This window comes from Pseudophryne corroboree, chromosome 1 (assembly GCF_028390025.1).
Source record: "Pseudophryne corroboree isolate aPseCor3 chromosome 1, aPseCor3.hap2, whole genome shotgun sequence".
Classification (NCBI taxonomy): Eukaryota; Metazoa; Chordata; class Amphibia; order Anura; family Myobatrachidae; genus Pseudophryne; species Pseudophryne corroboree.
Genome location: NC_086444.1, coordinates 629869780 through 629892956, shown reverse-complemented (window position 1 = coordinate 629892956; position 23177 = coordinate 629869780).

Genomic DNA, 23177 nt, shown 5'->3' with positions numbered 1-23177 from the left:
CCCATAGTCTGGCATACCTAATGCTGGTGCCTGTGTTAGGCACTGTTTAAGTTTTTCCAATGCCATCTCAGATTCGTCTGTGTGCGAAATCCGATCAGGTTTGTTTGAGGAAACCATCTCCTGCAAAGGTAATGCTAGTATGGAAAAACCTGGGATCCAGTTACGGCAATACCCACACATTCCTAAAAACGTTCTGATCTGTTGCTGAGTTTGTGGCAGAGTCATGTCTCGAATTGCTTGAATTCTATCAGCGGTCAGGTGTCTCAGTCCCTGTGTCAGACAGTGTCCCAAATATTTTACCCTAGTCTGGCATAATTGCAACTTGTCTTTGGAAACTTTGTGTCCTGTGTCTGAAAGATGAAACAGGAGCTGTTTCGTATCTTTCAGGGACGCTTCCAGTGAATCTGAACACAGTAGTAAATCATCCACATACTGTATCAATATTGATCCACTCTCTGGTTGGAAAGACTGTAAACAATCATGCAAAGCCTGTGAAAAGATACTTGGACTGTCTATGAAACCTTGTGGTAGTCGAGTCCATGTGTATTGAACTCCTCTGTATGTGAATGCAAACAAATATTGGCTGTCAGGGTGCAGAGGTACCGAGAAGAAGGCGGAGCAGAGGTCAATTACAGTGAAAAATTTCGCAGTGGGAGGGATTTGCATAAGGATGACAGCTGGATTTGGCACTACGGGGAACTATTTTGTTAATCCCCCTTAGATCCTGCACTAGCCTGTAACCCCTCCCCCCACTCTTTTTAACAGGGAAGATGGGACTATTGGCAGTGCTGGATGTTCTTACCAGAATGCCCTGTTGTAGCAAGCGCTCTATTACGGGGTACACTCCTAACTCCACCTCTGGCTTCAGAGGGTATTGTGGGATTTTTGGAGCTATCCTACCATCTTTTACTTGCACAACGACTGGAGCTACGTTTGCCATTAATCCAGTGTCTTGTCCATCTTTAGTCCAAAGTGACTCTGGTATTTGGGATGTCATTTCTTCTACCTGGGATGGACTCCTATTTATCATAAGGGTATGTGACATTAGTTTTGATGGGGAGTCTAGCATATCTTGTACTTCCTGGGCGTGGTTCTCAGGTATGTCTAGGAATACACCTTCAGGAGTACAATATATGACGCACCCCATTTTACACAATAAATCTCTTCCCAGGAGATTAGTCGGTGACGATGCAGCCAGCAAAAAGGAATGCTTGGTATGCAAAGGCCCTATTGTAATCTCTGCTGGTTTGCTAACAGGGTAGTGCTGTACTACTCCCGTTACTCCCATGGCTGGAATTGTCTTACCAGTGGTTCTCATGCCCACTGTCGAATTTATCACTGATTTGGCCGCCCCCGTATCTACAAGGAAATTTAATGGTTTACTAGCTACATCAATTGTGACCTCGGGTTCACTTCTAAGACTCGCAATTAATTTCACTGGCTGCAGATTACAGGTGTGGCCACACCCCTATTGGGTATGGTGACCTCCCTGAATCGCACTGGCAGCAATTATTTGTGGTGGGGGTAGATGGGAACTATCAGAGATTTGCCAGTCTCTTTTGGGGGATACCTTTTTGTTTCCCCTGCATGTGGCTCATAGCTCCGCCTCTGCGGTCCTTGATCCCAATTTCGTGTGTCATGTCGTGGTCTAGGGGGTTGATATGAATTTTGTATTTGTCTTGTTTCACAATCACGTGACATGTGTCCCTCTCTGTGACAACTATAACATTTTATACCTCTTGACTTACCCACAGGGGTCACAGTTCTGGGCTGAGGTGGCCTGGTAGTAAGGGCCTGTATGCTCACAGCCATTAATTTATCACTCTGTGACTCCCTGTGTCTGATGATATTCCGATCATGCCCAGCAGCAGCCTCTCCCAATGCATCCACCGACATACCTCTCCAATCAGGCCTAGTGGTTTGTATTCTATTCCTTAAAACCTCTTTTAAACCGTCCATTAATACAGAAACAGCTACTTCCCTGTGGTGTACATTAGTTTTAATGTCATCTATACCAGTGTACCTAGCCATATCCTGCAGAGCCCGGTGAAAATACTCTGGTGTGGATTCACCTTCTTTTTGTTTTATTGTAAAGATTTTATTCCACTTTACTACTGCAGGAAAATATACTCCTAACTGTAAGTTGATTCTCTTTACATTATCCTGATTATACTCGTCTGTTAGTGGTACTTCCTCATCTAACTTGCAATCAGCGATAAACTTTAACGAATCAACATTGGGGGGTAAACATGCCCTCAAAACTGTCCTCCAATCTTTGTTATTTGGCTCTGCAGAATTTCCTAGCTCCCTAATATACTTTTGACATGCAACTAAATCTTTCCTAGGATCAGGGAATTCAGACATCATTGATCTTAATTCTGCTCGGGAAAAGGGACAGTGCATGGCGATGTTCCTGACAGGAGTTGCTCCTGAAGTGTCAGTTTTACCATTTGGCACTGCTATTACCCTAACAGGATTAAGTCCAACAACATCTTTCTGAGTAGATTCTACAACATGTGGTGAAATGGTTTCAGCATAGTGTATGGTGCCGTACTTACCAGTCGATACGACCTCACCTGTCCCTCCGCTAGGGGCCTTTGATACTAATCTTACGGGTTGGGTCGTGCCCACTGCTGTTTCTGATATGGTGGCTGCTAGGGAGAGTGCTGATATTGTTGTGGGCTCATCCTCTTGGTCACAATCCTGGGGAAAGTTCAAAACAGGGTACAACTTGCACGGATTAGTGTTAGCATTAATTACTTTGGTTACATTATCTTTAACTTCTATACATTTAACATGACCCTGAGTGCCATTCTCTGCAACCAATTTCTCTCCAGGTATGTATGGTGGTGGGGGTGCAGTGGCTATCAGTTTCCTGATAGGGTTAGATCAAGCGGCTTGCGCCAACCCCCTTTGTATTTCACCTTCCTGTTGCCACAATGTTAAATAATCATAATGTCTAATACGCCTTTTTGAAGATTTAATCAGGCAAACTCTTCTCCTTAAATTCTGTAATACTTCTGGGTTAAAACTACCTACCCGGGGAAACTTTTCCCCGTCATGCACAGTTATCCTTTCCCATTCATTGCACAACATTTCTGTGTGATGACCATATTTCTCACACATGATATACCTTGCCGACCCGATTGGTCGGTTTACCAAATCAACCTGAACCTCGGTTGATCGCCCCTTACCTGAACAACTGGCCCCCATCTCTGCAGGTGCTGCTTTCACTACCTCTGACTTCAAATCAGGGTCTTCGGCAACCCTTACAAAAACCAAGATGTTCGGGGTAAGGCTGCGGTGGTGGTTTTGCCTCGAGGTTCGCCCACTTAACTCCCGCCCACGCTGGCCAATACGGCGACCAAAGTTCCCAGAGGTTCCGTACCCAACCTAGGGCACCTAAGTACGTCTACTTGCTCGGGCGTGTGGGAGTGTCTTACCCTCCCCAGCAAGTATCAGTCGCTGGAATGTCCCTGAGTGATCAGGCTACTTCCCTTAAAATAAAAAAATTACACAAATCACGTTAACAATGTGCAAGTAGCGTTCTTATGAACATTCAAGACACGCTAATGCACACAATCACATGCGGTACAATCGTATCTGCACACAAGCAACTAATCTTATGTGCGGAACGATCAGTGGAATCGAAAATTTCGGCTGCGAATTCCTTCAGCAATGAGCTTTGTTGGCCTATATGGGTCTCGCACCAACCCTCTTCGGTTGTGCTCTCTACTTCTAGTCTGCTGTACCTGAACCTCCTGGTCCTGGTCTGTTATGTACAGCAGACTCTACTGCTCATTAATATGTCGAGACTAACAAGGGACGCCTCCCAAGCCACCCCGCGCTATCACTCTCGCTGGTGTACCTCTTTCTACTGGCCTATGGTTCCCACGTCCGTAATAAAAGAGAAATCTTATATATACACACTCTTACATTCGAACACTCTTATTTCTGTACAGAATTCCTTTCATTCAGTAATAGTCTAACCCAGAAGAATTGCAACAGAGAAAGTCTTTTTTTCTTTTAACTTTAAACTTTTGGATTTTGAGATAGATTTGTGTTATTTTCGCGTTACTTCCTTATCGCCTATTAAAACATTACTATCGTGCGGTTTGTATTATGTGGGCGTACCCGTACGCTTCGATGCGTAATATACGCTCCGTGCGTCGACCCTTGCGTTGCGTACGCCCTGCCCTTGTAAGGACACGTGTACGCAGACCAAGTACGTCCACAGTAACACACTACACATTTATCAATGTGAATGATCTTTAACAGTAATCATTCACTGAACACCACCCAAATCTCCCTTGTATTTCTAGGCGAGACTGTGTGCGTGCCTTTTACAATTATTCCCTTAAATATTACTTTTTATCTTTTAACTATTAATAACAACAAATGTCTCAGCACGTTATCACTAGTATGTGGCAATCAGGAGAATGAGGTACGGACAAATAATGCTAAACACGAAATACAGGTGTGTGTGCTTATGCGTACGTACGCAAAACAGAAACTAAACAGTTTTAAAAGACAATAACGTACTGTTCTTACCTTCCGGTTCCGGATTCCCTCAGCACTCCTTACTAAGCGAAGCAGACGCTTATCTGGTCAGCACTACGAGGGATAACACCTTCCCGCCCTTTGCTGACCGATAATGTCTGCTAAAGTTACCTAGTGCAGATATGTGAAGAGCGGGCGAGTCCCCAATTGATAAAGCCTACTGATTTATCCTATATTAAACACGCTAAAAGGTTAAGAGACTCAGTACGCTATTGGAGTATGTGGTACCGTAAGGGTACGCACTTAGCATAGCGGACGCTTAGCCGTGGACGAGACGCACGAGCGGCACATTCGCTCACGGCTTAATGCGTAGAGGCAAGCACGCTATGGGCTGCCGATTACCGTAATGATACGCTACCAGCGTAGCGGACGCTCGAGACCACGAGGAGATCACAAGCGGCGCTGACGCTCACAGAGTTAAACCTTTATAACTATACCATAAATAATGTACTTATACTGTAAACCTTTGTGCAGTGTTAGGGTGTAAATGCAACACAGTGTAACCTTGTTAGTTTAAAAGCTGTATGAGCGTATGTGACGCTCAGAGAACACTTTTAGCAATATAATAAACACTCAAATAGCGGTCTAAGGTTCTAACACCTTTAAGGGAGAGAATGAACGTTCAATTGCAAAAGAATACACATTACAACTTATACACTACCAAACTAACATAAAATACCTAACCGAATTACTACACGTTAAATTTACAATAGCGGCACAATTACATTTAAGGGGAAGAAGAGAAATGGCTTACAACAAATAGGAGATAAATATGGTTGCAGAGAACTTACGCACAAGGGGAAACAATCGCAAGCGCCTTTCTGGATATCCAGCTCCCGATTATCAGTGATGAGAACCGTTGAGAAGAGTAGAGAGCTGGCCCAGGTCGGCTTGTCTTTATATACACTACACAAAGTACAGTACAATGGTCCCTACATTCTTATTGTTCATTGGACACAGGAATCCGTCTCCGCATTATAACAAAAGGTCATAGGTTGGTTCATACAGGTGGGCTGTGACTATTTCAAACTGCTCAAGTGGGAGGGAAACTCAGGTTTCCCGCCGCATGGGTAATAAACTGCAAATATAGCAAATGTCCATAAACTTCTTATGGCCATAACTATACGCACGAGCGATTAATCCGTTTCTAACCAACACCGGAATATTGCTAATTTAATACTCTTCCGATGGATACTAAACACCACTGTGTCACCCCTGTCTGACCCTTCGTATCAAACAAAGAGGGATCTCTTTGTCTCTGAACATACTACATTAACTAAACTTTCAGATTCTATCAAAGGGACCATAATCTACAAAATACATTATATGACTAAAATATGTAACGATCGAGTCGCCCGCTAGACGCACACAAACTCTACTGTAAATGTGCATACCGTGCGCCTGCGAGTGCACGCGACTGCGAGTATACGCACGCACGGGAGGGCTCATGCACGTGCAGCGGGCACACGCATGAGGTGCATATATGGCAATGTGCAGCGTGATATTTTTCTGACTTTGACAAACCGTATAAGTTTGCCATCTGAGCCAGACTGAGAGGGGAGTCCTGCTGCCTGTCAGAACTGATGATCACAGACGTATACTGCCTTTATGGCAGCTCATGGCGTGTAACTGTGCTGTCAGAGACGGCTTTACTGAGTGCCGAACTGAGGGAAGCACAGAGGGTGGGGTCCCCTCTCACAGACAGAACAGTGGCCACTGTGTTCCCACTGTTGGAAATGATGTGTGTGCAGTTGTTGATATTGCAGAGTTATATTGGCACATACCACTGGATGACTTAAACTATGAACAGCCCAGTTACTTAACCAGTGGTGTTGGCTTATTAATAGACAGCAGGTACAGCCATACCCACTGTTAGATGTACACTGGTGACTCCCAAATTATTAACCTTCTTTTTAACAGTCCAAAGGTGCATTCTGTCATGGACTGGGTGGCTATATGTGCATCTTTATACTTATGCTCAGCAAGAGTTTGTTGATTTGACAATGGATTCAAAAGCCAGGAGCAACAGTCATAGCATAAATCACCTGTTGTGTGTGGAGGATAGGGGAGTAATTAGAACAATATACTGTAGTAGCAAGTACTATTAGCTGCTTCAATAACATGTACAGGTAACTTACCCAACAACCATCCGTCGGGCATTTGACTCATCTCAAATTTTGCAGACAGGGATGATTTGCCGAGGATGTAGGCATCATGGCATGAGCCAGGATAGTCAGTTACAACACATAACAACACGTAAAACATCAGGAATTTAAGTTTCATTTTATCATCCGACCAAAGTGTCAGATATTGTGCTATGCTGCTATCTATTGCACATTCATGGACTAGGGGCCTAATTCAGACTGGATCGCTGCAGCTGCAGCGTTCGCAGTCTGAAGCCCTTTGGGGAGTGCGCACGCGCAGCAGGCACACTGTGTGTGCGCACCCCGGGAGGCCCAGTGAGATGCTGAAAGCATCTCAGGGCTGCGATCGCCTCTGCCTGGTTGAAAGGCAGAGGTGGTCATGGGGCAGGAGGGGCGCGCCAATGGCATTAGAACGCCATTGGTGGGCCGTGGGCCGGACAACGAAGGCATGTTCGGACCATTGCAGGGGTGGGTAGCCACCTGCCAGTGTAGTTAGGCTGCGGAGGCACGGAGCTACTCGGCGGGTGCACCCGGGGAAGGGGCGGACTAGCCCTATGCAATCCCCCCGCATGTCTGAGTAACTGATCATACATGTGCTAAATTTAGCACATCTACAATCAGATTTGAATCACCTCCTAGGTATGATGCATATTTGTATAAACATGTGCAGTATTCAACTCATGAAGCTGCTGATGTTGCTCTGGTTAATGGTCCTGGGTTCTCTTACTCAGGTGGTGACTTGCATTGTGCAGGTAGGTGCACATCATACCATAACCTTGGACAGCCATTATTCCTATGGCCATACGCTTTTGGGAACTTTAAAAGTCATCACAATCAATTTCCTACTAATAGAAGGGTGTTTAGAAGCACAAATAGAATGTCTAACATGATTCAATTCTTTTGGGGATTTAAAGTTCGATTTAGTGTTCGATTTCAAAACGATTTGCAAATCGAATTTTAGTAAATGAGGGGATCCTATATTCGACTGTGGGAAAACACTGATATTTTCCAGAAATTCTATTTTAAGTGGGGTTTGAGTTGAATTCGGTTTTAGAATCAATTTGACATTCAATTTTGCCTTTAGTAAATCTCTTCAATCAAAATTGAATGAAAATCGAATAGAAATCGAACAATAGTAATTATACTCTCAGGCGGTAAATGTTTGCTGCAAATGGGATAAGGTCACTAGGTCGACAGTCAGTAGGTCGACCACTATTGGTCAACATGCATTAGGTCGACAGGGTCATTAGGTCGACAGTTCAAAATGTCGACATGCGTTTTTCACTTTTTTTTTCATTTTTGGGATTTTTTCATACTTAACAATCCACATGGACTATGATTGGAACGGTAACCTGTGCCGAGCGAAGCGGTAGCGGAGTGAGGGGACACGGTGCACTAATTTGTTTCCCGGGCACTTTACGAAGAAAATTACACCAATTTTTTTTCAAACTCATGTCGACCTTTTGACCTGTTGACCTAGTTCATGTCGACTTCATGACCCTGTCGACCTAGTGACCCTGTCGACCTAATGCATGTTGACCAATAGTTGTCGACCTAATGACTGTCAACCTAAGTTGTGTCGACCCAACGACCCATATCCCTGCAAACTGGTAGCTGTGCAGGAATGCTGGAACAACTTTATGGCAGGTGTTAACTAGGTCTCTCATAGGAAACTTACTGAAAGTTTTTTCAATAAAAAACATAAATGCAAATGTTCATTTGGTACATGAGACCCCTCATGGGTTTAGGATCTACATAGTGTCAGAGTCTATGGCAGGCCACAAGGTAATTTTTGTTCTATTGAAAAAAAAACTTTTTATGCTGAATCTATGCCCTGTATATGAAGTTTAATAAATTGTCTAATTTTATACCAAGCCGAAACTAGAAACTTTTATATTATAACGTTTTTTGTTTGATTGAACCAATGTTTTATTGAGTAAACGTTGTTATAATATATACCCATAATGGTGGCTTTGCACCACATTGGGCTAATTCTGGAATATACTGTTTGACGCTGTTCACCTTTTTATCCTTTGGTTCTCCTTTTCATGTTGGATGCTGTCACCCTCCTTGAACTAGCAGCTTTTAGCCATCGCCATTCTGGTCTATTTCTTTCTATTGCATATTAAGAACTTATTGTGGGTCAGGGGAGTGGGCCCAAAGTATATTTTTGCACCTAGGCCCACCATTTACAAGTTCCACCACTACACTTAAGCGTGCTGCAAGTAACTTGGTGTGCTCTTATAGCATTCTGATTGGTTTAGTCTAATTTATAAAGGTTTGCACCAGTAGATTTTTAGAAGTGGTGCATCGAGGTGCATTTTTGTGCTATTTTAGAGGGACCAGGGCCGGCTCCAGGCCTACTAGCACCCTGAGCGAGAAATTGTAAAGCACCCCCCCACCTCAATGCGTTTGCCGAAGGCACGAGCGTTCTTGGGAATGTGGGCATAGACTAGCAGCTTTATATTATGTTATCAAACTATATATATATATATATATATATATATATATATATATATACACATATATATATAGAACGGCTTATGCCCGCCTTTCGAAAGTCCCTCCAAACCACAGGCCGCCGCGCTGGGATGATGACGTGGTCAGTTCGCGTCACTGCAGAGAGCCAATCAGGATCCGGTATCACGTTACCATGGATACCCTCGGGGGCTTTATATTACTACACACTTCTTCAGAGGCTAATCATGGGTCTTTACACCCGTTCACAGCTGTTTAATATAGTGTATGAGACTGTCCCAGGCGTTAGGCTGCTCCGCTGGCATGAGAGGGACTGCGGTCTGCGCTATTTCCCCACCGCACTGTAATGCATACTCCAGAACTCAGTGGCTAACTTAGCCAGACTCACGTGTCCTATGACTGTAGTGATGATCTGCTTACTCAGGAGTCACCCCACACAAACTTCGCTGTCTGGCCGTGCAACGCCGTGCTGCCAGTGTATCCTCTCTTCCGATCACTGTCATCCGGTTACTGAGTGGAACGATTGCTCCGCTCTGCTTCCCCTCTGTGCACAGTAACTATTCTCTCTCCTTCTGAGCTGCAGTTAATAACAGTATGTGCAATGTTCACTTCACACAATGCTGGTTACTGCTTGAATCTCACACAGTGTAAGCTCCGTCAGGTGCAGTCTCTCTCAGAGCAGGCTCCTCTGGCGTCTGACGTCACATCCTCCTCTGCAGCTTATCTAGCTTCTCTGCTTTTTCCCGCTCTCCTCTCAGGCACAGCCAGATTCTCCTGGGTCTCAACACCCTCCAGATTGTTTTCCTTTTGCACAGCCTCGGTTGCCTAGCACCCATCTCCCTAGACTGCGATCGGAACGTGATTTAATGGCGGATCCCACCTGGGGAACCCTCTTACCTCCTCCCTTCGTAGAAGTCATGCGAACCAGGAGAGCGCTGCGACCATGTGTTAAAGTCAGAAAAATATCTCTATGCACACTGCCATATTTGCACCTCACACAGGTCTGCGCTGCGCATGCGTGCGCTCTCCCGTGCGTGCGCATACTCGCTGTTGCGGGCACCCGCGGGCGCGCGGTATGTGCATTTACGGTAGAGTTCATGTGTTCGTAGCGTGCGACTCAATCGTTACATATTTCCACTATATAATGTATTTTGTAGATCATGGTCCCTTTGATAGATTCTGAAAGTTTGGTTAATGTAGAATGTTCATGAACAGAGAAATCCCTCTTTGTTTGATACGAAGGGTCAGACAGGAGTCATACAGTGGTGTTTAGTACCCATCGGAAGAGTATTTAATTAGCAATATTCCGGTGTTGGTTTGAAGCGGATTAATCGCTCGTGCGAATAGTTATGGACATAAGAAGTTTATGAACATTTACTGTATTTGCACTTACTTATCCATGCGGCGGGAAACCCAGTTTCCCTCCCACCTGAGCTGTTGGAAATAGTCACGGCCCACCTGTATGAATCAACCTATGACCTTTTGTTATAATGCGAGGAGGAATTCCTGTGTCCAATGAACAATGAGATTGTAGGGACCATTGAATTGTATTGTGTGTGGGGCATAAATAGACAAGCCGATCACATCCAGCTCTCACTCTTCAACGGTTATCATTGCTGAAAATCGGGAGCTGGATGTCCAGAGGCGCATGCGATCGTTTCCTTTGTGCGTAAGTTTTCTCCGCAATCATATTGTCTTTCTTGTTGTTATGGGCCATTTCTCTCTCTCTCTCTCTTCTCTTCTTTCTCTCGTACTCTCCTAAACGTAATAGTATTGTATTGTATTTCCTGTGTAGTTATCTGGTTAGGTAGTCTATGTTATATTGTAGTGTATGGCTTGTATTGTATTAATTCTTTTGCAAGTATAACATTCTTAATATATATAATAGGCGTTGGACCCTAAACACGGTATCTGTGTATTTCTTATAGTGTTAAGTATTCACAGAGCGTCGGTGACGCTCAAACAGCTTTTAAGTTAATAAGGTTACACTGTGTTGCATCTACACCCTATCTCTACACTAAGGTTTTACAGCATATTACATTGTTTATGGTTTAGATTTAAAGGTTTAACATTGTGAGCGTCAGCGCCGCTGGTGATCTCCTCGTGGTCCCGAGCGTCCGCTACGCTATAGCGAATCATTACGTTAGTCGGCAGCCAATAGCGTGCCTGCCTGTGATCTCTCGGCCATGAGCGAACGTGACGCTTGAGCGTCTCGACCACGGCTAAGCGATCGTTACGCAACGAGTGTACCCTTACGGTACTCCATACGTAAATAGCGTACAGTGTTCTTAGACCTCATAAAGGGTTTTATATAAGATAAATATTTAGCTTTATCAATTGGCGGCTCGTCCTGTCCTTCACATATCTCTGCTAGGTAATTTCAGCAGACATTATCCAGCAGCAAAGGGCGGGAGGTCATATTCCTCGTAGTGCTGTTTGGATAAGCGTCTGCTTCGCTTAGTAAAGGGTGCTGAAGGAATCCGGAACCGGAGGTAAGAACAACACGCTAGTGTCTTTTAAAACTGTTTATTTCTGTCTTGCGTACACACGCACATATCTGCATTTCTTTTTCATTCGTGTATTTTCATATATCACTCTCCTGTTTGCCATTTTATAATTGATAAAACGTGCTAAGAGAGATTTGTCGCTATTTCATAGTTAAAGTGTAAAACCCACATGCAACTCTACCTAAGGTAAAAGGAGAGATTGGTGTGTTGCGCAGTAGACGATCGAGGATCATCTACATTGTTAAAAGTGTTAGTTGTGTTACGGTGGACATTGGTTTTGTGTACACGTGTCTCTAACAAAGGGCTGAGACTCGCGTACGCCAAGGCCGACGCACGCAGCGTAAATTACGCAACGGAGCGTCTGGGTACGCCCACGTAACTCAAGTCACACGACAGTGTTGATTTTTAAGTAGCGCAACAGGCGATAAATAGCGCAACAGGCGATAAGTAGCGCATCAGGCGATAAATAGCGCAAATCTATTTTAAATCCGAAATTTAGATTAACAGATCCTTCTCCAAATTCACAACACATCTGGTCTAAAGAAAATTTCTGCGCAGAAATAGAAATAGAAGCAAAAGTGTACGTGTGGTGAGTGAGTGTTTTGTATATATAAGTTTATACAATTTTACAGGTTGAACCACAAGAAGTCGAGTTCTCGCAGAGGTACATACATGTAAGTGACGTGCATGGTGGCTAGGGAGGCATCTCTGGTTAAACATAAAATTTGAGCAGTAGAGAATAGTAGACCAGGAGGTCATACTACAGACCGGGAGGTCCAGGTACAGCAGACTAAGAAGTCTGCCATAAAAGAGAAAAGGGCACAACCCAGGGGGTTGGTGCAAAACCCATATAGGCCAATAAAGCTCTGGCTGAAGGAATTCGCAGCCGAAATTTTCGATTCCACTGGTCGCTCAGCACATAAGATTAGTTGCTTATGTGCTGAACGATTGTACCGCACGTAATTGTGTACATTAGTTAATCTGACCAGTACCATTTGTGTACGATCCCGGTCATAAAAACTATTTGTACACTCTGATGTGATTTGTGTAATTTTTTATTTTCTGAAGGGAAGTTCGCTGGTCACTCAGGAATTGTCCAACAACCAATAGTTACTGGAAAGAGTAAGTGTTCTGCGGATATCCCTCGCATGTTCCAGTAAATAGAGGTTCATAGGGGCCCTGGGTCGAGTACGCCAGCACTAAGGCAGTGTGTGGGTCGTATTGGTCGGCGTGGGCGAGTGAGTGGGGTACTCGGTAAACCGCCACCGTCAGCCTATCGTGAACATTTTGGTTTTTGTAAGGGTTCGCTGAAGACCCTGAAATAAGGTCAGAGGTGGTGAAAGCAACGCCTGCAAGTTATGGGGGCCAATTGTTCAGGAAGGGGGCGATCAACCTCGGTTCGGGTTGATTCAGTAAACCGACCAGTCGGGTCGGCAAGGTACGTAATGTGTGAAAAATATGGCTCACATACAGAGGTTTTATGTGATGAATGGGAGAGAATGACAGTGCATGACGGGGAGAAATTCCCAAGAGTAGGTAGCTTTAGATCAGAAGTGTTGCAAAATTTAAGGAGGAGGATATGTCTCATTAAATCAACAAAGAGACGAATCCAACATTATGATTATTTACAGTTATGGCAACAGGAGGGTGAAATACAGAGAGGATTGGCTTTGGCGGCAGGATCTAATCCTATCAAGAAATTGATAGCGACGGCCCCGCCGCCACCATACATATCAGGAGAGAAATTGGTTGCGGAGAATGACGCATTAGGGTGTAACAAACAAACACTTAGCAACTGTGTAAATGTTAATAAGTTAACTAATGCAAGTATTAACCCGTGCAAGTTGTACCCTGTTTTGAACTTTCCCCAGGAGTGTGATCAAGAGGACGAATCGGCAACAATATCGGCGCTCTCTCTAGCAGCCACCATAGCAGAGACAACAGTAGGCACGGCTCCACCCACGAGATTAGTAACAAAAGCCCCTAGCGGAGGGATAGGTGAGGTCGTATCTACAGGTAAGTACGGCACCATACACTATGCTGAAACCATTTCACCACAGGCTGTAGAACCTACACAGAGTGATGTTAGTAAACTTAATCCTGTTAGGGTAATAGCAGTGCAAATGGGAAAACTGACACGACAGGAATCACACCTGTTAGGAACATTGCCATGTACAGCCCATTTTCCCGAATGGAATTAAGAACCATAGTGTCTGAGTTCCCTGACCCTAGGAAAGACTTAGTTGCCAGCCAGAAATACATCAGAGACCTAGGGAACACTTTAGAGCCCAATAACAAAGACTGGCAGGTATTGCTGAGGGCATGTTTACCCTCAAATGTCGACGCAGCTCAATTTTTGGCTGACTGTGGATTAGATCAGGATGTACCTCTTACAGATGTGTACAACAAAGATAACGTAAAAAGAATAAGTTTACAGTTAAAGGAGTATTTCCCAGCGGTAGTTAAGTGGAACAAGATTTTCTCCATTAGACAGAAAGAGTCAGAAACTGCTGCAGAATATTTTCACAGGGCATTACTAGAAATGGCAAAGTACACAGGTATAGAGGACATTAAAACAAACATAAACCATCGAGAAGTAGCAGTATCTGTACTAATGGATGGGTTAAAAGAGACATTAAAGACAAGAGTACAGACCACGCAACCATGTTGGCGAGGTCTGTCGGTGGCTACTTTGAGAGAGGCTGCTATTGATCACGACCGGAATATCACCCGACACAGGGAGTCCCAAGGTGATAAGTTAATGGCCGTAAGTATACAGGCCCTGACCACAAGGCAGCCTTTGTATAAATCACCAAACCCTGTGGGTAAGTCAAATGTGGTAACTTGTTTTTCTTGTCATAGGCAGGGACACATGGCACGAGACTGTAGAGTGAAAAATTCACAAAACTCATATCAACCCCCTAGACAACGACACGACACACGACATTGGGAGCAAGGTCCGCAGAGACGGAGTTATGAGCCACATACAGGGGAAACAAAAAGATACCCCCCGAACAGAGACTGGCAAGCCACTGGTAGTTCCCATTTAACCCCTTCACAAGCAGTTGCTGCCAGCGGGATTCAGGGAGGTCACCATACCCAATAGGGGTGTGGCCATACCTGTAATCTGCAGCCAGTAAAATTGATTGCAAATCTTGGAAGTGAACCAGAAATTGCAATCAATGTAGCTGGTAAATCGTTAAACTTTCTTGTAGACACAGGGGCGGCCAAATCAGTGATAAATTCGACAGTGGGCATGAGAACCACTGGTAAGACAATTCCAGCCATAGGGGTAACGGGAGTAGTCCAGCACTACCCTGTTAGCAAACCAGCCGAGATTACAGTAGGGCCGTTACATACCAAGCATTCCTTTTTGCTAGCTGCATCGGCACCGACTAATCTCCTGGGAAGAGACTTATTGTGCAAAATGGGGTGCGTCATTTATTGTACTCCTGAAGGTGTATTCTTGGACATACCTGAGAATCACGCTCAGGAAGTGCGAGACATGTTAGACTCCCCGTCAAAATTAATGTCACATACCATTATGACAAATAGGACTCCATCCCAAGTAGAAGAAATGACATCCCAGATACCAGAGTCACTTTGGACTAAAGATGGACAGGACACTGGATTAATGGCAAACGTAGCTCCGGTAGTTGTACAAGTAAAAGATGGTAGGATAGCTCCAAAAATCCCACAGTACCCTCTGAAGCCAGAGGTGGAGTTAGGAGTTTATCCCGTAATAGAGCGCTTGCTACAACAGGGCATTCTGGTAAGAACGTCCAGCACTGCCAATAGTCCCATCTTCCCTGTTAAAAAGAGTGGGGGGAGGGGTTACCGGCTAGTGCAGGATCTAAGGGGGATTAACAAAATAGTTGAGAGTCAGTTCCCCGTAGTGCCAAATCCAGCTGTCATCCTTATGCAAATCCCTCCCACTGCGAAATTTTTCACTGTTATTGACCTCTGCTCCGCTTTCTTTTCGGTACCTCTGCACCCTGACAGCCAATACTTGTTTGCATTCACATACAGAGGAGTCCAATACACATGGACTCGATTACCACAAGGTTTCATAGACAGTCCAAGTATCTTTTCCCAGGCTTTGCATGATTGTTTACAGTCTTTCCAACCAGAGAGTGGATCAGTATTAATACAGTACATGGATGATTTACTACTGTGTTCTGATTCATTGGAAGCATCCCTGAAGGATACGAAACAGCTCCTGTTTCATCTTTCAGACACAGGACACAAGGTTTCCAAAGACAAGTTGCAATTATGCCAAACTAAGGTAAAATATTTGGGACACTGTCTAACACAAGGACTGAGACACCTGACCGCTGATAGAATTCAAGCAATTAGAGACATGACTCTGCCACAAACCCAGCTACAGATCAGAACATTTTTAGGAATGTGTGGGTATTGCCGTAACTGGATCCCAGGATTTTCCATTCTGGCGTTACCTTTGCAGGAGATGGTCTCCTCAAACAAACCTGATCGGATTTCGCATACAGACGAGTCCGAGATGGCATTTGAGAGACTTAAACAGTGCCTAACGCAGGCACCAGCATTAGGTGTGCCAGACTATGGGAAACCCTTTGAGCTGTACGGAACAGAAAGTGCTGGTTGCGCGGCAGGCGTCTTAACCCAAAAGCACGGTGATGCCAGCAGGCCGGTAGCATACTACAGCGCTCAGCTAGACACGGTAGCGCGATCCCTCCCCACATGCTTGCGAAGCGTTGCTGCGATAGCATTGCTAGTAACGAAAAGCGAAGATGTAGTGCTAGGTCACAACCTCACAATTCATACACCACATGCAGTGTCAGCCTTGCTAAATTCTGCCCAAACCAGGCACGTCTCATCAGCGCGGTTTACAAGATGGGAATTGGCACTAATGGCCCCCGTAAACATCACCATAAGGAGATGCAGTGCATTAAACCCTGCAACATATCTCCCAGGTGTGCCTGGACAGGCACAAAGGGTGGAGGATGAGAGTGGTGGGGAAGGAGAATTTAACACAAAGGAAGACACACATGATTGTATGGAATATTTGACCCAAAATTTTACCGCAAGGCCTGACATCAGTGACAATCCACTGGAAGATGTAGATCTAACTTTCTACATGGATGGTAGTTGTCACAGACAGTCAGACTCGGGAGACTTGTGTACTGGATACGCAGTCGTAGATGACCAAGGCACCATAGAAGCGGAACCGCTAGGCCCACCTCACTTAGCCCAGGTTGCTGAACTGGTCGCCCTAACCAGAGCATGTGAATTGGCTAAGGGCAAATCAGCCAATATCTACACCGACTCTAGATACGCATTCGGGGTAGTCCATGATTTCGGAGCCCTATGGCGCCTCAGAAATTTCATGACGGCAGCTGGTACACCGATAGCGCATGCAGCTCACATCAAAAGGCTTCTAACAGCGATACAGGAACCCGACAGAGTGGCTGTTATCAAGTGTAAAGCACACACATATAGCCAGGACCCAGTATCACTTGGTAACAGCCGAGCAGATGAAGCAGCTAAGTTAGCAGCTGGTACCCCCAGACAGACAGACACCACACAACTGATGGTATTTAATACCATCAACACACAGAAGTTGTGTGAGATGCAAAATTTGTGTTCCACACAGGAAAAGGCAGTCTGGAAGGCAAAGGGATATGGCCAGGAGTCCTCAGGACTCTGGACGGATGGACAAGGTAAACCGGTGGCCCCCAGAGCATATCTCCCATGTTTAGCTGAGGCAGCTCACGGGCTGACTCATCTGGGCAAGGAGGGAATGTGCAAGTTGGTAAGAGCATATTGGTGCGCCCCAGGATTTTCATCTCATGCAGGTAAGAGAGCAATGTCATGCCTTACCTGTTTGAGAAAGAACATCGGAAAAGCAATACCAACAGAACCATCTCATATCCCACCTGCAGGCGGCCCTTTCCAGGTAATACAGATTGACTTCATTCAATTACCCCCTTGTCGAAATTTGAAATATGTACTTGTTTGTATAGATGTTTTCTCAAACTGGGTCGAAGCATTTCCTGCGGCCACAAATACCGCTATGTTTAATAATTGAAAGTGATAGGGGTACCCATTTCACAGGTGATGTCTTTCAAGGAATGTGTAAGTTGATGGGAATTGATAGCAAGCTGCACACTCCATACCGTCCACAGGCGAGTGCGAAGGTAGAAAGAGTGAACAGCACTATTAAAAATAAACTGAGCAAAGTTATGGCAGAGACAGGATTGACATGGCCAGAAGCTCTACCCATTGTACTGTACAGCATCAGAACCACTCCCAGGTCCCCTCTTAATCTGTCTCCCTTTGAAATCTTGTTTGGTCGACAACCGCATGTTATGATTAACCCTCAGGATGATTTGAAGTGTAACAATGAAGTGACTGTAAAGTACTTGGTTAATATGAGTAAACAGCTAAGGAATCAAAATGATAATTTGAAGTTGGTGATTCCTGATTTACCAGATAGTAATTGTCATGACATTGAACCTGGGGATTATGTAATGATACGGAATTTTCTACGCTCAGGTTGCCTTATTGACAGATGGGAAGGACCATACCAAGTCTTATTGACTAGCACTACAGCATTGAAAGTTGCCGAGAGAGAGACTTGGGTTCATTCGTCCCATTGTAAGAAGGTTGCTGATCCAGAGAGGTCCCGTGATAAGGAACAGACGGTAGAGGAAGTTGTATCACTGGAGTGTCTGTTCCAGGAGGACTGAGGCGGCACCTGAGCATTGAGAATCACAAGATCAAAAGCAGTTGTCGATTCCCTGTTCCCTTTTATTGTTTTCTCCACTTCCCATCCCCCCTCCCTCAAATTATTTTTCCCCCTTCTCATTCTTCTTCGTTTCCTCCTATAAGATGGACTTGCCCCAAGAGACTGTGATCCGGATTTTCCTGTTGACCATGATGTTGACCAGAGCAGTCTGTTCCGGCGAGAGTACCATGGAGGTCGAGAGAGGTTCTGGAATGGGTTCTGATGACAGAGATGGAGGCGTAGTTTTCCGAGAACAACATAATCAACAAGCAAAGGCGAGTATCAGAAAACGATCCGATAGCATTGACCATAGAAGGAATTGTGAAGGATTGTTAGCTGAAGAAAACTGTATCTGTAGGCTCTGTGACAACGTAGTTGAGGATGGGTGCATCAAGAAATGCCAATCCAGTTTTAATATCCACATGGACCGGCATCCCTTGAGTGACTATCACTCCTTAGTGGGTAGTGTGTTAAATCAAACAGATTGTTGGGTATGCTCTCAAGTACCTCAAGGTCATAGCAAATCAGGACTAGTACCATTTCCTTTAACGATAGGGGAGGTACTTGAGCTAAGTGGTGGGAGGCCGGTGGACAGGAGGTTTAATATCTCCAGTCCTCCTAGTTTGAAGCTCCACCAATATCATGTGGATAGATCCCTCATATGTTTTAACATTTCCAATCCCCGAAAGCCGGGAAATTGGGAAGTGTCATGGAGTAACCAAACCATGACCTTTTCATATAGAGCAGATAGAATGCCGACAGATACAGAGCTTGTACGCCACATAGCCAGTAGAGGAAAATCTTTCCGATATAGGTATACCCTAGGAAATAGGATTACGAGAGTTGGAGAGGTATCACCAGGATACTGTGCACATATCGTACAAGCTGATACGTGTACTAGACAGATGGGAGAATTAGGGTTAGGAGATTTCACATGGAAGATGTGTAATATGGTTATGTCCTACTCCGTCCCATATGTTCTCCCCGATGATGCATATTTCATATGCGGGAGGAAGGCGTATAAGTGGCTTGCCCCAAACTCTGAAGGATTGTGTTATATTGGAAAAGTACTGCCTGAAGTAATGACTGTATCACATGCCAAAATGAAAGATATACACCGTGTTGCCCAAGCTCCTTATACTCACACCCATTACGAGCACGTAGTTAAATGGCACCTGATAGAAAGAACAGAGCATCCGGCCTCTGACATGATCCATGAATCCACCGGGATTCAGGTTCTAATCGCGTTAGATTTCACTCGCACCGCCAGAGGAGTGTTGAATTATAAATACATATCTGCGCTCGCAAATTTGTTAGACAATATCACAGAAATGTATGATGACACGTTTAGGTATACTGGAAGAGAACTTCAAGCTTATAAAACAGAACTAGTTCAGCATAGAATGATTCTCAATTATCTCACGGCAGTAACAGGTGGATATTGTGTCACACTGGCAACGCAGTACGGCGTGAAATGTTGCACATATATTACAAATAGTACCGAGGACCCGGTCGAGGTCATAGACCAAAAGATGGACGATATTCTCCAACTGAAGTGGGAATTTCGCAGGAGACACAATCTCACCCTTGCTGCTGTGAGTAATGAGCTGACTGGTTGGGTGTCATGGTTGAACCCGCGAAATTGGTTCTCTGGTTTAGGAGAATGGGCTCAAGGAGTCATAATGGATGTAGGGAAGTTTCTCCTATGTATCTTAGGTGTTATCATAACGATTGGCTTGATATTTAGATGCGGTCAGGCTTTAATGAAGTGCAAACGAAGTACCAGGATGATGAGTTTAAGGAGTGTGGAAATTGTAATTCCAATGGATTTGATTTATGACCCAAATGTAGAAACAATGATGTGATGAAAATGCGATTTCTACGGTCCGTTTCTTTCACCTGTTTTTCAGTTTTCTCCAAGGTAAAAAGACCCACTTGGACGAGGAATTTGATGAGCCGATATACAGACAACAGATGGATTAAAGAAGAAGTTTTGACAACCTGATACGCAGATTTTTGATGAACTTTGCCATAGATCCCCAGTTTCCCTAGAAATTTTAAAATTACGCTAGCCCAACACTTTTTGTAAATCTATGGACATTGACAAAGCTTTTGCTCGCACCTTATGGGCAAAAGCACAAAGAAGACTGCATTCAACAGACACCGAACAAGACTTCATCCGACAAATGTTCATTTACCTGACATAGAATACCACTGCATTTACCGTAATTATGTCTTTTCTTCATCTCTACAACCTTCAGGTAATTACACACATAGTATAGGGAATACAGGCACAGATACCAGCAACCACATATTCCCCCATTCATGTATCATCAACTAAAATGTGCTCCCCATTTTGTTCAAAATCCGAAAAGAGCTCGGTAAAGTTTGACAGCCCATCCACAGACCCGTACCACGGGATAAGAAGGAATTCAAATGTATACTTCGCAATGCCTCGAAGCTTGATTTAAAACACGTACGGCACGATGATACATGACCCCCAAGCACGGATTCATACACACATGCTTCTGCTATCACACTAGGTCATACCCTTTTCCTACCTTCTCCTCTCCTCCCCTACCCAACCATGTAAATGTATTAACCCCTGACATATATTTTTCTCGTTTTGAAATGTTTTAGGAAGTGGCAGTTATTGTTGACTGCCAAAGGGTGGACTGTCAAAGTCAGAAAAATATCTCTATGCACACTGCCATATTTGCACCTCACACAGGTCTGCGCTGCGCATGCGTGCGCTCTCCCGTGCGTGCGCATACTCGCTGTTGCGGGCACCCGCGGGCGCGCGGTATGTGCATTTACGGTAGAGTTCATGTGTTCGTAGCGTGCGACTCAATCGTTACATATTTCCACTATATAATGTATTTTGTAGATCATGGTCCCTTTGATAGATTCTGAAAGTTTGGTTAATGTAGAATGTTCATGAACAGAGAAATCCCTCTTTGTTTGATACGAAGGGTCAGACAGGAGTCATACAGTGGTGTTTAGTACCCATCGGAAGAGTATTTAATTAGCAATATTCCGGTGTTGGTTTGAAGCGGATTAATCGCTCGTGCGAATAGTTATGGACATAAGAAGTTTATGAACATTTACTGTATTTGCACTTACTTATCCATGCGGCGGGAAACCCAGTTTCCCTCCCACCTGAGCTGTTGGAAATAGTCACGGCCCACCTGTATGAATCAACCTATGACCTTTTGTTATAATGCGAGGAGGAATTCCTGTGTCCAATGAACAATGAGATTGTAGGGACCATTGAATTGTATTGTGTGTGGGGCATAAATAGACAAGCCGATCACATCCAGCTCTCACTCTTCAACGGTTATCATTGCTGAAAATCGGGAGCTGGATGTCCAGAGGCGCATGCAATCGTTTCCTTTGTGCGTAAGTTTTCTCCGCAATCATATTGTCTTTCTTGTTGTTATGGGCCATTTCTCTCTCTCTCTCTCTCTCTTCTCTTCTTTCTCTCGTACTCTCCTAAACGTAATAGTATTGTATTGTATTTCCTGTGTAGTTATCTGGTTAGGTAGTCTATGTTATATTGTAGTGTATGGCTTGTATTGTATTAATTCTTTTGCAAGTATAACATTCATAATATATATATTAGGCGTTGGACCCTAAACACGGTATCTGTGTATTTCTTATAGTGTTAAGTATTCACAGAGCGTCGGTGACGCTCAAACAGCTTTTAAGTTAATAAGGTTACACTGTGTTGCATCTACACCCTATCTCTACACTAAGGTTTTACAGCATATTACATTGTTTATGGTTTAGATTTAAAGGTTTAACATTGTGAGCGTCAGCGCCGCTGGTGATCTCCTCGTGGTCCCGAGCGTCCGCTACGCTATAGCGAATCATTACGTTAGTCGGCAGCCAATAGCGTGCCTGCCTGTGATCTCTCGGCCGTGAGCGAACGTGACGCTTGAGCGTCTCGACCACGGCTAAGCGATCGTTACGCAATGAGCGTACCCTTACGGTACTCCATACGTAAATAGCGTACAGTGTTCTTAGACCTCATAAAGGGTTTTATATAAGATAAATATTTAGCTTTATCACATGTGCCCAATGCCGGAGTGTCCCCGCCGCAAGTACCTGGGAACTGAGCCAGCGGGAGTATGCAACGCCACTGGGGAGGTGACGGAGCCGCAGCACAGAATGTCACTCTGACATATAAGTGATGCAGCCCTTGAAGTCTTCTAATTAAAAGCTTTTTCAGGGCTGCCCAGTGCAGCCCCCCTGTTAAGTGACCTGCTCTGCAGGGCACCAACTCAAACTGAGCTCACAGTGCCTGGAGACGGGGCTATAGAGGAGGCCCCAGTGCATTCTGGGACAGTCTATAGCTTTAGCTTGTTGGTGCCTGGATCAAGATCCACCTCTACACCCGATGTTTCCCCGTGGAAACCAATGTACCCCACTGCAGAAACATCGATATGTGGGAAGCGGGGGTGTGCTGGTAATGTAATGTTAGTGGCACTGATCGTTCTGACACCTGCAGTTATCAATTTCGACAGCTGCAGGTGTCGTTGGCCCATACACCACAGCCAGGGACAGCGCTGTCCTGGCTGTCGGCTCCGGGCTGCATGTGAGATCTCGCGAGAATAGAGAGGTGTCGCACGTGCGCACTGTAGGCAGCCTGAAGAGAGAGACAGAGCACCCGCGCTAGGCTGATGCGCTGTGTGCTCTAGCAGTAATCGCCGAAAGAGAGCG